This window comes from Equus przewalskii, chromosome 1 (assembly GCF_037783145.1).
Source record: "Equus przewalskii isolate Varuska chromosome 1, EquPr2, whole genome shotgun sequence".
In the NCBI taxonomy this organism is placed as follows: Eukaryota; Metazoa; Chordata; class Mammalia; order Perissodactyla; family Equidae; genus Equus; species Equus przewalskii.
Window position 1 is genome coordinate 172,055,353 of NC_091831.1, and position 12,367 is coordinate 172,067,719.

Sequence of the window (12,367 nt, forward strand, 5' to 3'; positions counted from 1 at the left end):
AGGTGGAAATGACAGGTGAATGGATAAAGAAGGCCCAGTGGACACCTTGACACTGCCGTTTGTTTCCATCAGGGAAAACAGCTTCAAATATCTATGCCCCCTCCCTAGCCTTTCACCTCAGCAATTACCGTTACTGCACAGCCTCTGCTTCCATCCCACGCCAGCGGCCTGCTACTTCAAGGCCTTGCACAGGCTCTCTGTAAAGTGTCTTTTCTGAAGGCAAACAATATGATTAGCTATGTCGTTGCTGAGGACTTCATTCGTAATGGCTGTTTAGGGATACATAATCTAATAATTCCCTTGGATATCCTAGAGAGAGTCTTGTTTTTTCTTACTAACACAAGGATCAGATTTCCATCATTGATGGTGATCTTGAAGATTTTAAAAAGAGATTTAATAGTCAAGATGGGTAAGGGTGTGGTGATATGAGCACTTTCACATCTTGCCTATATGGTGACGTGACTTTTCTGAAAAGCAGTTTCACAATCTATATCTCAAGAGTGTAAAAAGTTTCTATTCTTTGGCTTAGTAATTTCACCTCCAGGAATCTACTGCAAGGAAGTAAACAGCAATGTGGACAAAGATCCACGTCAAAGACATTCCTCACAGCCTTAATGACAGTAGTTGTGGTAGACATCGTGGGCGAGGACTCTGTATCCTTCCAACCTCGTTCTTGTGGCCCCTCTGCTCTGCAGAGACTGGAAAGCTAAAACCAACGCAGCCCAGTATCCCTTACCTCCAGGATCCGTATGCAAATTAGGTTCTCCCAACTAGACTCACTCGCATGATACGCAGAGAGTAGAAGTAAAGCAGAGTACGGCTTCCTGTTGACCCAGGGGTTTCTTTTTGTTTTCTGTTGGCAAACATGGTAGTGGAAACACTGGCTTCTCCTGAAGAAGCGCTCCCGTGTCCATCACTCATTTGAGGAGTAACATGGGCAGCTGTGGCTGTGGTGGCAATGGTCCTGCTTCTTGGATCACTACAATGGCAGTGTGTTCCTGAAGTCAGCAATCCCAGCAGGGGTCTCCTGAGTCCCCACAGGCGTCAGTTCTGTGGTGGTGTTCTAGGAGTCATTCCTAGGACCCAGCCCAGATCCACCTTCTACAATTTTATAAGAGCCTAGTTCCTGGTGTTAAATGTTTTTCTGCCTATCACAGGTAGAGAGGTTTCTGTCTCGACTCTTGATTAGGATTGACTAAATCCTAACAATATAATAATGAAAGATTATCTTGTAGTTCATCCCTTTGATGACGTCTTGCAGACTTTAAAAATAACGTTTTGGTAGGAAATGTAATGATATGGATGTTCAACTCATGGGGAAAAAAAGAGAGGAGAGAGTTAAAAAGGAAAGAAAAACACCCTGCTGATAAAACATGGTTTCCAAGACTGGGAGGAAATTGGCTCCACAACGTTAACAGTAGTTACCTCTGAGTGGTAGGAATATGAATGATTTTTCTTTTACTTGCTATACTTTCTTGTATTCTCCAAGTTTAACAATAAACCTTATTACTTATGTAACAGAAGAAAATAAAAATAATAAATGCCAGGACTTTTTAGACAAACTATTTGCTAATTCATAATATGCAAATTTTTAAAATGTTGAATACAATCGTTGGCCAAACTTATTCAAAAACCATTAACTGGAACTTTATATACACTAGTCTTATAGCAACCATCATTTCTTTTCTATAATGATTTACTCCTTGCATTTCACAAAATGTGCTTACTAAGACCATGCTACAATTAATTTCATTGTTATATGAAGGTGAGTATTTGGTTGGTGTCCAAAAGAATTTCACATGAATATATTCAAAAGCATTCTCCTTTGCTTTCTATCTTGTATAAAGAATAAAAAACAGAGGTACTAGGTAACAGATAATAGAAGGTACTTGTGTTCAACTTGCTAAAGACAGAATCAGTTGACACTCCCAGTTATATCAAAGCCAAAGGCTTGATATACAGACTAACTCCATTTGGGAGGGAGGTAATTATGCTTTTATTCCTAATCTCAGCTTTAGAATTAAAGTTGTGATCATGATATGTTGAACTAGATGTTAAAGTTTTGATTAGTCTGTCATCAGAGAGTCACAGATTTTAAGCTAAAAATTTTGTCTTGCATGTTACTCTGCTCTTTTGAAACTATTTCCAGCCGATGAAAATCCATCCCATTGAGCATCAACAATGAAGAACGTGCTGCCTCCTTGGGTAATTTATTTCTGTTTCAGCTATGAAAATCACTGCATCGAACTTTACTTTCTTATTCCACTGTTCAGGTTCTTTCTTTTTAGTCCATCTTTAATATTGATGGAGAATCATGATCTAAATGTATTTTTTCAATATTTGAAGTTTATTATTAAATTACTCTTTGATCTTCCATACCCCAGGCTAGGAAATCTCAGTTTCCATTGTCAGTCTTTTCACATATGCTTTCACAGTCCATGGGGCATGCCTCTGTTGTATCCAGTCTCCAGGAGAGAAATGTATGAAGGTGTGAAGGACCAGATTCCTTCTGTCAGTCACTGCTTCACAAGGGCATGACAAAATAACTGTGAACTCTCTATGGATCAGGAGAAAAAGAGTGGGTGCTGGTAGCCCCTTCTTTGTCTTCTTCCTTGGGGATGAAATGGGGGAAGGACACGATAAGGGAGAAAGTAAGATTTCCAAATAGACCACAGAAAGACCTGTCTTCAACAGGATGAAGGAGAGGAAAAGAAATCAAGCAAGCTATGTAGATCCATTGCTAAACTAAGGTAATCTTGGGTTCAGAAATTTGTGCCTTGTAAACGTTTTCTTTATCACAGTTCTCTGTTCTCCATAGTGAAGGTTTGACTCCTAGGACTGAAAGTGATGGCATATTTTGAGGCTGTTTTTCTGAGAATGGGGACTTCTATGTAGCCATCTTTCTTTCTGGCATGATTCCTCACAAACTCTTCCATGTTGGTCTCCTCTAGGCCTCTCTTGAGTGTGTGAACACTTTACAAATAGGTGCCAATATACCAATGCGAAGGATGGAGAAAGCCTGCTGCCTGGGCTAACTGAGGAAGGTTTCATGGAAAACAGGGATTTGAGTCGGGCTCCAAGCAACTGGGTACGATTTGACTGGTGAATACTGGGGAAGACGTGACTTACCTGAGCAGGTCAATTATATTCTCCACACTGGCAATGAGCAGCTAATAATTAGCTAATAATAATAGAGACAGACTCTCGGTCATATCTTCCCAGTTACATATGTCAAGGCCCCACCAGAGTTTGTTGGTGAAGGTCTCAATCTTATCTTTAATAAACTAATTAAATTGCCAACTTCTTTTATTTTTCAAGTGCAAATTTTAGAAAATCTCATTTTGTTACTATGAAGAGAACCTCACTTTTTAAATGTGGAAACTCAATTCTATAATTTTATCAGCTTATCTAATAAAATCTTATTTTTCTCCTATACTCTTCTCACAAAACCAGAGAGTCGGCTGACTACGTACAAATGAAAATCCCACTAAATACCTTAGTCATTAATAAAGAAATGAGCAAACTGAGATGTATGAAAGTGAAATAATCCCCTAAAGAAAAATAATAAAACAAGGAGCACAAATGGCTGAAGCTGCCACATGTCGAGAAATGATTCTGTGATACACCATGAGGTGATGAGAGGAAGCAATGGCTGCCAATTTTTAAGGAAAAATTGGAAAGAGAAAACTGTGAAATTGATGTCAGATAAAGACTGATCTATGAATTTGAAAGGGGTGAAAAACTATGGGCTTAATTCAGAGCACAAGGTGGTCTGGATTATAAATACCACCCGGCAGAATTATTTGGTAACGAAATACTGAAACTGGCTTTTCTTACACAATCTTTAACCCTCTTATTTCCAACCAAAGTTAATACAGCATGCCCTTCTGGAATTTTGCTATTAATTCCGGAACAAATTTGTCAGGAGAGTTCAGAAATTGAGATAGAAGGGAAATTGGGCCTCTCCAGTGTGTTTTCTGAAATCTGTAGAACCTCAAGTTCCCTGGGCTGTGGTTTGTCCTTTATTGCAAAGCACAGTCAGTCTATTTGGCCACAGTGGTGATTTGCAGTGACAGCTACAAATCCAGCTGAAAAAAGTAAACAGGAAAAGTACTTAATGTTTGCGGTAAATGGAATCTAAATCATCCTATCAATGAAACCACCACAATTTCATGTTTTTGAAGGAACAAACACAATGCACTCTAAGCTCAGACAAGTGAGTTTACCTCAGGAAAATCACAAGCAAATGGCCAAAGCCTGATATTATTTCTTGTAGACTGAGCAAACCATTCCCTAAAAACAAGTTAAACTTACCCTCAACAAGAACTTAGTTAGGGCACGTGGGGTCTATTCCTCACTTTTGAGGTCAACATCAGGTGTCCCTCCAAACATCCCTTGGTGCCATTGTCAGAGTCAGAATTTGGGGCTGAATAGACTGTTTTTTCTGACTAACAGGAATAGTCTCATGAGTTTTTGTTTTTCGGAATGAGGGAAATCCAGCAGGAGAATACAGTCAAAATGTGGAAAGGTCAGACATAATGGCACATCCCCCTGGCGTTCTCTCCTCCGCATTCCTGCCTGAGGATGCTGTCAGCAGAATTCGGCCACAGCCTCTGAAGGTGCAGGTGTGTACCCCTCCAGGCAGCACCAGGCGCCTCTATTCTCTTTCTTTACGATTAAGGAGAAGGATGAGAACCCACGAGAGAGTATATATTATCACAACAGATTTTCATGTCAGTCTATTTCAGTTCTGCCAATGCTTTTAAAAAATATTCTGTACTTTTTTACTCACCACCTTCCTATTCCCACAAACTACTCATATAGAACTGAAGTTGAATTTACAAACGCGGTGGCAGAAGGGTTGGACCAACAAATTTAGGGCATCCACCATGCAAAAGACTAGTGCCTTGCATATAGGAGGTGCTCAAGAAACACACTGAATGAGTGAATGCATCAATGAATGAATGAAGCTTATTTGCAAGATACATGAAAAGTGCGCCAGAGGAGCCAGAGAGCAGGCTCTGGGTTTCTGTAGTGCATGCTATTCTGTTTCCATCCTGTGGGGACGAGCAACCTCACATTTCTCACACTAGCTTTCTACTTTGTGGGCAGCACAGTTTATTTTTTGAGAAGGAATGCCATTTTTGGCAGTAAACACTGCCAAAATAGCCCAACGCAGAGCTTCTCAGAAACCTAGGGAACAGGTTTAACGGATGTTCCTCTAATCGGTCTACCATCTGAATGTGTGCCAGCCAGGGCTCCGTTGTGAGGTCTGAGTGTGTCACACATACTCCTTGGCAAGGATGATTTATTTACATTTTGTCTTCTTATCATTACGCACTGTGGTTTGTGAGGCAATAAATTAAATTAGAAATGAGCAAAATAAGCGGAGTGTGTGCTATAAGTGAATAATATTCTAGTTCTCAAACTCCTGAGTCAAATATTCAATGCAGTGTCCAGGGCCCTGTCCCTCCCCGCCTCCACCAAGATTCTTATTCAGTCTGGGGTTATGGCCCAGGAATCTGCATTTTAACAAATCCAGGCACCTGACGCAAAAGGTCCATGGATCTTACTTTAAGAAGCATTGGTGTGCGTGAAAGGGTCTTGTAAAACACGTGCAAAAGGAAATTTTAAATTGGTAGTAAACTTTGCATAGTAGTAGCTGATGTATTCGCCAGCTTCTATGTCCCAGACTCATGATCTAGGTCACCTTGTGACCCCATTTTCCAGATGAGGAAACTGAGACAGAGAGAATAGTAGATGGCAGAGCCAGGACCCAACCCAAGGTGGTCTGACCCCCTGTCCACTCTCTTGACCACCTGTTATCCTGCCTCTGCCATGACGACTTGGCTTTCAGGAGGTACTTCAGACGTGATAACTTGATGCTTCTGGGAATTCTGCCTGGCACTGTCATCTCTGTTATTTTTCAGGTTTAAACACAGTCATAGACGGAAGATCCTCGAAGACTGTGAAATGTAGGTGGGAGGTGAGGGCCCTGAGGGGCACCAACAGTCACTTCCACGACACATCCAAGCTTCTTGGTTGTCGGCTGACCCCCTGGTGGGCTGAGACATGGGTCCGATCCAGCCTAATGCTTTGACATTCTTTAATTAGTATGTTGATTAAAGTTTTAGCCAATTCAGGAGGAAAAAAAGTCACTTAGGGTTAGGGGATTGTCCTTCAAATCGTTTGGTAGTAGGTGGCTTTGAACGTTAGTGCTGCTGAAGCAAATACAGATGAAGCTTTGGTTAATTGGCCAAATTTTGACTAAACTAATCAGACATTTGAGCATTATGAAAACAGTCACTTTCCTTTGACACTTAATTATTGCCTTTCCAATGGATAAACTAATATGAAAATAAGGGAGACCTCACTAGACGCTGTGATAAGTAACAAAAACATATGCTATTATGGTATAGACAAAAAGTGACTATACATTAAAAAGTATTTTATTATTTTTAATTCACTGTTTAATCAGTAATTTTTTAAAACATTACTATTAGATTACTTAAAGGGACTCTCTTACTTCTCCCTTATTTCTTGATATACATTTTTTTCCCTCTCTTTTTTCTCCTGACTCTCTTTTCTTTCTCTGTAACTGCTGGCCCTTTAATGTGGAAAATAGGCTCATTCATCTTATCTTCTCATGAGCTTTGATTGTGCAGCGTAAGAAAACCCAGAGTCTGGAGAGGGGTGTTCATGCTGGAGTCTAAGAGGCCCAGCATTTGTACTTTTGACTCCATCATCTTTTATCATGTAGCAAAAGACATGAGAACCCACAAAATGTATTGTCTATAGAAAATCCCTATAACTGTTTTTTTAACCCAAGAGTTGACCCCGTTCCATGTAATTTCAGGTTTAAAATAAGATCAAAGGCCGCAGCTTGGGTTATGTGTGCGCTGTGGCCTCCCCACCATCTCTGAGTTCCCTAAGGAAAGCTCCAGGCTCCTCACCGTTGTCTCCTTATGCCCAGCAAGCTGCTGGCACTGCGTGTTTGTGGATGAATTGTTTGTACCATGACGCACTTGGGAGGTTTAGGCAGCAATGACTTAGCTTGTTGAAATGGCACTTAGGCAATTGTGACCTGTCATCTTTTCATAGAGTCCGTGTGGTCCACTAGAAAGGATACCGGATGAGGACTCAGGAGATATGAGCTCTTCTGTTGCTTCTGGGACCTTAACAAGTTCTCCTTAGCACGTTAGGCTGAAATTTCCTCATAAATACAGTAAAATGCTTGAGCTAAAAGGTTTTCTTCAGTCTCTCCTGGCTTTAAAATTTATCTTTTAAAATGGAAGAAAATGTATCTACCATTATTTCTTCTTTTCCTTTTTTATTTTGAAATAATTTTAAACTTACAGGAAAGTTGCAGGAACAGTACAAAGCTACTCCTGTTTCCCCTTCACTCAGATTCACGAGTTGTTACCATTTTGCCTCTTTTGTTTTACCATTCATATGTACACATATAAATTCATATAAAATAATTGTTTTGAAACATTCGAGTTTGTTCAGAAACTCATTTCCTAAGTACAATGATGTTTTCTTACGTAACGAGAGATTTATCAAATTCAAGAAACTTACATTGATTCCATGCTGTTATCTAATAAATAGTCCACCATATTTAAATTTGCCAGCTGCTCAGAAATATTTTCTATGTCAATTTTTTGCCCTGCTCCAGGATCCAGTCCAGGATCACACATTGCGTTTAGTTGTCGTGTCTGTTCAATCTCTTTGAATCTGGAACAGTCCTTTCTTTGTCTTGCACGACTGACATTTTCAAAAACTACAGGCCGATTTTCTTTCTTTTGTAGAAATTCTCTTAATTTGGGTTTACCTGATGTTTCCTCATGATTCGATCCAGGTTATATATTTTTGGCAGGAATGCCACTTTAAGTAATATCGTGTTCTTCTCAGTACATGATGCCACGAAGTTAAAAAATTTTCAGATGTGAATTTCATTGGGGGGGGATGTTTTTCCAATCTCTTCGGATTTGGACTCTACCTACAAGACTATGAACAAACGGAAATATTTCCTAACTTACCCAGATATTGGAATTCTCTAGATTAAATAAGCCGATTGCCTATATATTTTAGTTTTCATCAAAATAATTTTATTTACCTGTTAGAGAGCTTTTAAATAACTATTTGTACTCTCAACTAAAGAAATCTCAGTACGTTCGAAAAGTATTTGGAAAGGGTTTTGAAGAGGATTCAGATGCCTTCACCCTGGAGCTCACATGATGTGCGTTTTTCCCTGAAAGAAAGACCCCCTTGCTGACACTATGTCAGGCAGGATTGTGAAGGCTAACCAGAAAATGAGGCCACACCGTGGGAGAACAAGAACTCAGCCCCCCACCTTTACTCCAAAACTGTTTCACTATGTTGTTGTTCCCATGAATCACTATTTGGAAGCAAATCTGGCTTCTAAGAAATAATAATAATAAAGAAAGCAATTAGTCAATGAGTATTTACACTTAACATATTTCGTAGTGCCCTCAGAATAGCACCAGGCACCAGCCCCAATGATGATGCCCCTCCTGAGAATAAGAATAGCCACCTTGAATTCCTTGGCCACTTTGGGGCATTGTAGTGTTACTGCTAAGCAGTAGATGGCACGGTTAATATACACTGATTTTATTACAAAACTGGAAAAGGGAATAGTGTTCCAGAGGTTTACTATGTGGTCATTCCAACTAAAGTTAGTGACACTTCATTTATTTGGTGAAGTCCTATCAACTCTATGATCTCTGTGCTGTTTATTTTCAACTCCCCTATCATGATCTGGCTGTAGAGGTTTGGGGTTGTTTTTTCGTCCGTCTTGTTTTGTTGGCACACACATATAAAGCAACTTGTAAACTTTGCTCTGAGAGTTTGGTAATTCATTTGGCAATGGGAAGGCATTTATTATTTACCTACCACTTCATACCAGAGACTTGGGAAGATACGTGGTCTCTCTAATAACCTTCATATATTTCTTAACTAAAGAAATATACTTTAGAACATTTCATACCTTTGACCTGTTTCTATGATGCTTACATAGAAAACATTTTTTAAAGTATTTAATTTTCCCGATGTTTGATTTAGTTGTTTACATTGATTAAATAGTTGATTATTTTCATTTAGATAAAAAATATCATGAAGATATAAATGTTTCATATTTCATGACATCGGTTTTTGTTTTTTTGGAATGAGTGGGTAAGATATTTTATAAATCACGCACATAAGAAACCTCAAAAAAACCTGGAAATAGCAGCATCTTCGTAACCCTTAATGAATTCAGGCCTTGATTATTTGCATTGAATGCAAACTTTACTCGCTCCTTTTAAACACCTCACTTAAATTATGCAGATAAAAATTATATTCTGTCCCTTTATTCAAAAAAAACCTTGAAGAAATAATTAAAACTATGTTTAACCAAATGCTTCAGATGAGGAAATCATAAATAATGAAACGGTATTCATCTTTGCCTCTTTCAAAAAATAAAATAATTTAGTTTTCCATCTCGGGGAGAAGTTTATACCTTCTAGAACAGTGACATCATATGAAATGTTGACATCTATTATCAACCTAATTAACTATTTGCTGTTCAAATTGTGGTGAAAGTATATTGAGACTTCTTTTGTACTCTTATCGCTTGTTTAATACCAAATTGCCGGGCATCTGTGTATCGAGGCTTTGATCTAATACTCTATCAGTTGTTGGCTCAGGCACAAGAGACTACAGAGTACACAAAGCTGTCGCTGCAGACTCCAGGAAAAAAGAGGCGGTGGATGTACGGCCCTGATTAGTTAAGTCAGTCAATATTTGCATGATGCAATGATAATGCCTTCTTTATGTTAGCTTGTTATTTCACTGAAGCAAGTAGGAAACTTCCTTTTCAAGAACTTGGTGTATTTTTTAGAAATTCTTTCCCCCGCTCAGGTACATATATGGCATATTTTCTTTCATCTTTCTTCATTTCCCTTCCTGCCTTCAACACTTGACCACACACAAATGCAACACAATACAAAATCTGGAGGAGTCCATGTTATTTTTCAATATTTATATGTAAAGTCATTTTGATAGTTGTGATCGTGCCTGCAACATGTCAAAGTCTTGGGATCACAATTGACTGCTTTATTTTTATATCTTAAATGTTAAAACTGCTTATTTTATTCCTATTTTCTGTTGTCTTATCTTCAGTGAGTTGATTGGTATACTCAAAATACTGATGTCTTGATTCTACTTCTAGGATAGACCTTGAGCTAGTACATCTTTTAACATTACTCCAAGTTTTTGAGAAATGAATCTTATAAAATTAATATTTGAATGAAGGCAATAGAAAGCTATGTTGAGATCCCAGTAAAAGTTGAAAATTTCTCCATCAGTTTCCTTGTTTCACATTATTTTAGCATTCTTGGCCTTTGCAATGAGGTTTTGATATTCATAAGATTCTGTTTACACCTAGCAAACTTTTCCAATCACATTCTATTACCTGAGATGCTTTCTCTTTCCATCCCTTTTCTACTTCTTTTTTTTTTTTTTTTGAGGAAGATTAGCCCTGAGCTAACATCTACCACCAATCCTCCTTTTTTTGCTGAGGAAGACTGGCCCTGAGCTCACATCTGTGCCCCTCTTCCTCTACTTTATATGTGGGAAGCCTACCACAGCATGGCTTGACAAGCAGTGCATAGGTCTGCACCCGGGATCCGAACGGGCAAACCCCAAGCCACCAAAGCAGAATGTGCAAACTTAACCACTGCACCACAGGGCAAGCCCCTCCACTTCTTTTCTTTTTAACATGAAAGGGAGTTAATGATGATCAAACAACCAGACTGGTATCCCCTTTAAAATCATTCAATCAACATTTATGGAGTAGCCTGATGGGCCAAGCACTGTGTTATTTGCCGAAGGGGACAGAACAAGACACTGTCCCTGCCCTCAGGGAGTGTATAGTCCAGTACATGAGTTGACCTGTAACCTCGAGTTAATAGTATGAGGGAATACGGGGATTACGATAAAGCTCTATATAATGCGTTCTCTGGGCTTAGAGGAAGAAGTGGTCAATTCTATCCGGGCTGGATGGTCTGAGGGGCTTGGAGGCAAAAGGAGCACAAGAAAGGCTTTGTGAAGAAGATCATCCTGGCAAAGAAAGCAATATGAGCAAAGGTAAAGAAGTAGCACAACCAAGAAGTTAGGGACAACTTAAGTATTAAAAATTTATCATGGGTTGGAGTTGAGATGTAAGGAGGAAAGACCACGGATATCAAAAAGGCTGCAGAAGTTAGCAGGAGCCAGCCCACAGAGGGCCTTACAAATGGGTTTGGGTTTTACCTTAAGATGGTAAGATATTACAGCATTTTTACGGCAGTGCCATGACCGGATTCCTATTTTGGGAAGACGTTATGGCGGTCGGACGGAAGGTAGGTTAGAAGATTGAGAACAGAAGCAGGAAGAATAAGTAGGAGACTGTGACCACAACCAGACTAAGCTAATTGCTCTTAACCTTTTCGGGGCCTCAGATCCCCGAAAACACATATGCATGACACACATTTTACATGTACTATCAGGCGGCCCACAGATCTCTTGAAGTCCATCTGTGGATTCATGCAAATCCGTGAATTCCAGGTTAAGGACTTCTCAATTAGACGATGAGGCGTAACATAATGCAGTAGTAATGAGGATATGGAGAAGCAGGTGGAGATGAGAGGATTTAAAGAAGAATCCATAGGGCTTCTTTGACAAATTGAATATGAGAGTGAGGGACGGCAAAGAATCTCAGATGACTCCCAGGAGGAGAGTCTGTGGCTATGGTGACTGGATGGATAGTAGAGTTTTTATCAAGACAGAGACTAGAAGACACACATGCTTCTGAGATTGTTGCAATATCTGTGGAATATTCTGGTGGAGACATTAGAAGAGAGGTATAAATAAGGATCTAGAGTTCAGTTAGGGTGATTAGACTAAAAATATTGGTTATTTTAGAATCTTAAACCTATAAATAGAAATTAAACCCATAGGTTGTACTCACCCAAAGCAATCACGTAGAGTAAGAAAGAGAAGGCCAGGCACAATCCTTGGGGAACACCAACTTTGAAGGATCAGTCAAAGAAAGAGGAGTGAGCAAAGGAGATTTAGAGTTAGAAGGACAAACAAGAGTGAAGAGTCTTAGAAGCCAAAGGAAGAAATAATATCGAGGAAAGAATGGTCCACAGCATCAGATCTTACAAGGACAAGTAGGAGGCGGACTTAAAAGATTTCATTGTGTCTGACAATTAGGTGGTTATTTATGACTCCTACCAGGAGAGTTCCAGGAGAGTGCCAGCAGAATTGAGGGTGGGGGAAGGTAATAAGTCACACTACTGAAAGTCAGAGTGAATGGGGGATGAGA

General features: G+C 39.4%; 1 long non-coding RNA gene across 1 annotated transcript in view; it reads right to left on the reverse strand.

The window, feature by feature from the left end:
* LOC139084734 (uncharacterized) overlaps positions 1–12,367 on the reverse strand; it is a 41,388-nt gene that overhangs the window by 20,211 nt on the left and 8,810 nt on the right. Inside the window, exon 3 of the long non-coding RNA XR_011542406.1 lies at positions 737–2,611. This is a non-coding gene — a long non-coding RNA (uncharacterized lncRNA). The remainder of the gene's footprint in view (positions 1–736; positions 2,612–12,367) is intronic.